The sequence below is a fragment of the Peromyscus maniculatus genome, chromosome 1 (assembly GCF_049852395.1).
Source record: "Peromyscus maniculatus bairdii isolate BWxNUB_F1_BW_parent chromosome 1, HU_Pman_BW_mat_3.1, whole genome shotgun sequence".
NCBI classification, from domain to species: domain Eukaryota; kingdom Metazoa; phylum Chordata; class Mammalia; order Rodentia; family Cricetidae; genus Peromyscus; species Peromyscus maniculatus.
In genome coordinates, this window is record NC_134852.1 from 97,897,655 (window position 1) to 97,902,403 (window position 4,749).

General features: G+C 35.2%; 1 pseudogene; it reads left to right on the plus strand.

Moving 5' to 3' along the window:
* The first annotated feature begins 3,150 nt into the window (after nucleotides 1-3,150).
* On the plus strand, nucleotides 3,151-4,176 carry LOC102912129 (olfactory receptor 14C36-like; annotated as a pseudogene).
* The last annotated feature ends 573 nt before the right edge of the window (nucleotides 4,177-4,749 follow it).

Genomic DNA, 4,749 nt, shown 5'->3' on the forward strand with positions numbered 1-4,749 from the left:
GTGCCATTCAAGCTGCCATTTTTAAACTTAACACATGGAGTCCAAACAAATGAAATTGAAATTTAGGGGAGACAAAACTAACTCATTACTGAAGCCTTGATGGATAACATTATAATCTTCAACATATACAAATCAAACTATAATCCACATCTTGTAGAGCTTTTTTCCTTGACTACTTGTGGTTTCAAATTTTAAAATGCTTAGATCTCTTCATATGAGAATTGAGTTTTGATATTGTTGCTTTTTGAGTAAAAATAATTCAGTGTAATGTTTACATACAAATGAAGTTGCTTCCCAGTTTATCAGGCTAACAGTGAGATAAATACTCATTTCTCCTTTTTCCAAATAACGCTATACTTGTATTCCACTTGGCAATCCTTCTCCCCAACACATACTCTGTCCACTGAAACACACATTTCCTGTCCCTGACCTCTGTTTCTGTACCAGGTGTAGTATACTAAAGGCTGCTTTTTAATCATTGTTTAATTACTTCTAGGAGTAGACTAAATAATTGCAGTATAATCACTCAGTCTTCAGAGAAGGATCCACTGCCCCAGGAATTCACATAACAATCACTAAAATAAGTCAGAAACAATTGAGTTGAGTAGAATAAGCAATACAGCTAGAGGTAGCTGCAATCACCCATACTCTTTCAATTTCTTACAAGAAACACCAGTGGCATTAATTTTCACAACTGCTTAGAACAATTAAAAGAGATCTCCCATGTGAGACAATCTCATGGACCTAGTCACACTCCTAATGGCCACTTACCTATCAGCTACAGTTTGATTTTTTTCTTCGCAGTTATGAGGCCAGGCAACCTTGCCAAAGACTTCATACAATATTGTTTTGTGTTTTCTTTTCTGTTAACTATATTGTCATTGTCATATAACTTCCAACACTGATATTACATTTGATATATACATGGTAAGAATTTAAAAATCTCACATATAGCTATGTGGAGGTGGCACATGCCTTAAATCCCAGCACTCAGGTGACAGAGGCAGGGGATCTCTGTGAGTTTGAGGCAAGCCTGGTCTACAGAGTGAGATTCAGGACAGGCACCAAAGCTACACAGAGAAACCCTGTGACAAAAACAAAACAAAATATGTCACAGATGTCATCCTATGCTTTGGCAAAAAAAAATGGCTTATAACTATCTTGACATGGCCATTGTGGATTTTTGTCAAAGGATACTCTTGGTAGGTGAACAAACTTCCTTTTCTGTAGTATGCTGTAGCCAAAACCAAAAAGGCCATGGGTGCTGCTTCCTGACTTGATCCCCATTTACTCATTTTAGTTTGTCACATCACACTGCTACTGAAGGTGACTCTGCACACATAACAGACACCAGAATTGCTAAACTCTTGCAAGGTGGGTCATCTATTGATAAAACCGACATTAAGAATCTTTTACTCTTGAACCAGAAATGTGTTAGGTTTTATGTTATTTAATAAATCTTGAGTTGCAACTTTTAAGTTCACTGTTCACTTTACTGTGGTTCTTTAGTATTTTGTGGGCATTTTTAGACTATGTTCTTAAAAGATATCTGTCAAATATAGTACAGATAGGATGATCTATTCAATAGAGGCTATAATAATACCATTAGGAGAATATGTTTTTCTCTTTTTGCATCTTGACAAAACAGTTTACTACCAGTATTTGAAATGAAATGAATTGTACAAATAGGATTAATTAATGCTAATTTTCTGTGTCACTCAGCTATCTATTGTCACTAAATAAGGTTTTCTTAACTTTTGTGCATTTTATGCTCTCAGAATTTTGAGACTGACAAAATAAAAGACATTCAATACATATGAATCTTTCATGAAAAAAAGTGACTGTGGCTATCTCACCACTTGCCTTTGCTTTGATACTTGTTTTCTGTCTGTTTCATAGAGGCTTTTTCAATTCTTCTTAGGCTGCTTTTTAATTAGTTAGAGTTTCATATCTAGAAAGTATCTTTTTGGTTGCCTTGACAAATTGATAAAACTAGTTACAGTATTTGAAAAAACCTGATAGCAGCTTGCCTTTAATTTCATGAGCTTTGACCTCTACACTTTAACACTCTGGCACTTGATAATAAATTTAGAAATTCCTTTTTTGCGTTATGCATTAATCGGGGGCTGTAAGAATATGCCAGTCACTACTGGGAGAACATGGTGTGACATTCTATATTGTATATTAGAGTCAACCAAACTTGGAGTCCAACTCATAAGAACATAAAAGTTGTCATGTAGAGCACCATGTTTAGTTTTATGAATAAAGTTGTCTTTATGCCAATCTAGTTAGCCAAACAATATTCCTAGTGTTTGCTGTAATATGTATATTGCCACTGTTCACATATAAAAACAATTGATTTTAAAAAATTGAAATTATCATCTATATAATATGATTGATTTTCAAGAAAACCTGAGGTTTCTCCAAGAAGAGAAATTTCTGCCAAAAGCAGACAAGTTTAACTATTTGGGTTTTCAGGTAAATGGCTTATTCTGTAGGTCCAAGATGTTCCAAAATCTGAGACAGTTGCTTAAACTCCCACTTTTTCAATGCTCATTTTGCTTCATCTTTCTCAACATGTCCTGTTATGTTCATGTCTCTGAAATTCACTCTCATTTTCCCCATCCCTCCTCATATACATACACATTTGTGTTTATTTATGAAAATAATCATAGAGCACAGAGGCATTCCAAATGTAAATACATATATCATAATAAATATACAAACATGGTTTTAAATAGATATCTCACATGTTAAATTTCTCTAGGCATTTCTATTTGTTTCAGGTAGTTTATCTGGAAGAGGAACTTGCCATATATTAATCAACTTAATATTTGTTAAAAAAAATAACAATATTTGTTGAAACAGTTAAAAACTGTTAATGCAACAGTTATTGTTTTGAAAATTAACACTAAGCATTTATCATCATATCATACAATCAGAAAGACTGACACATATCTGTGTATTAACAACTAAGCATGATGAGAAAAAATATGTACATAAACCAAAGAAACATATATTTGACTTTTCACACATAACGGCCAGTTTTAGAAAACTGAAATAAAGAGCCTTAAGAAAAATACTAATAATTATTTTAGGTTATTCTCTGTCACTGCTTTTCTTTTTCAGACCAACTTGTACTTTGAGAGAATGGCCAATTCTACCCTGGTAACTGAATTCCTCCTAGAGATCTTTGCGGAGAGTTGGGAGCTCAGGCTCCTACTCAGTGTGCTGTTCCTGCTGTTGTACCTGGGCAGCCTATTAGGAAACCTGACCATTGTCATTGCTACCACAGTTGACCAGACCCTGAACACTCCCATGTACTTCTTCCTCAGGAATTTGTCCATCTTAGACATGTGCTATGTTTCTGTCACGGTCCCCAATGCCTGTGTCAACTCCCTCACTGACCACAGGAGTATTTCTGTGGCTGGGTGTGCAGCACAGGTCTTTTTGGTCTTCTTCTGTGCATGCGTAGAGGTTCTGTTTCTTACTGTCATGGCTCAGGACCGCTATGTGGCCATCTGTAAACCTCTCCTTTATCCTGTGATCATGAACCACCAATTCTGTGTTCAGATGACATTGGCTTCCCTACTTACCTCTCTTATCATTGCAGTTGTGCACACTATCAAAACCTTCCAGCTATCTTTTTGTCACTCCAACATGGTCCCCCAAATCTTCTGTGATATCCCCCTTTGCTGAGGCTTTCTTGCTCAGATACCTTCAACAACAAACTCTTAATTCTCCTGACACTCATTGTGGTTACTGGTAGCTGCTTGACCTTCATCTCCATATCATATGTTCACATATTATCCACTGTGTTGAGGGTTCCTGTCAAAGGGGAGCGAGGGAAGGCATTTTCCACCTGTGTCCCTCACATTATTGTAGTGTCTGTGTTTTTTACTTCAGGTGCCTATGTGTATCTAAGAATTCCAGTAACTTCAGAGTTAGTGCAGCAGATTACTCTTTCTGTATTTTATACTGTTTTCCCACCATTCTTGAATCCTATCATCTATAGTCTTAGAAACAAACAGATAAAGGAGGCAGTGAGGAAAGTAACATTAAGATTTTTTTTCCAGAGTTGAATATAAAAAGAAATCGTATTGGTCAGGGTTTTGTAGAGGAAAACACACAAGCACACACACTCCTCAAAGAGGTTTTTTTGGCATTTTATTATAGTTTTTTTTACATAATTCAAACTGATTATAGTTACCCCTCCTTCTGCTTTTCCTTGTTCCTCTTCATCTGTCCTCCCATCTGGATCCAACACCTTTCTATCTCTCATTAGAAAGCAAACAGCCTTCAGAGGGTTAATAACAAAATAAAGTATAACAAGATAAGACAAGAACTAGTGCATTAGAATAACACAAAATAAACAGATGGGAAAGAAGCACAGGTAAAGGCAGATAAAACATGTAGATGGAGAGTCCCACTCATTCAAATACTGAAGAAGCCCATTAAAACAGCAAGTTGTTAGCAGTTTTATATATGCAAAAGATTTGTAGGTCAAAACACACACACACATACACACACACACATTATATATATATATATATATATATATATATATATATATATATATATATATAATGAAAATTAAAATCACTAAGATTGTAAAAAAAGTAAACAAACAAACAAAATACCATGAAAAGAAATTATGAGTCAAGGAACCTCAAATGATGCCCTTGAGTTTATTTTCTGTTAGCCATCTAATGCTTGGTGTGTAGCCTACACTTAAGAGTAGTTTGAATA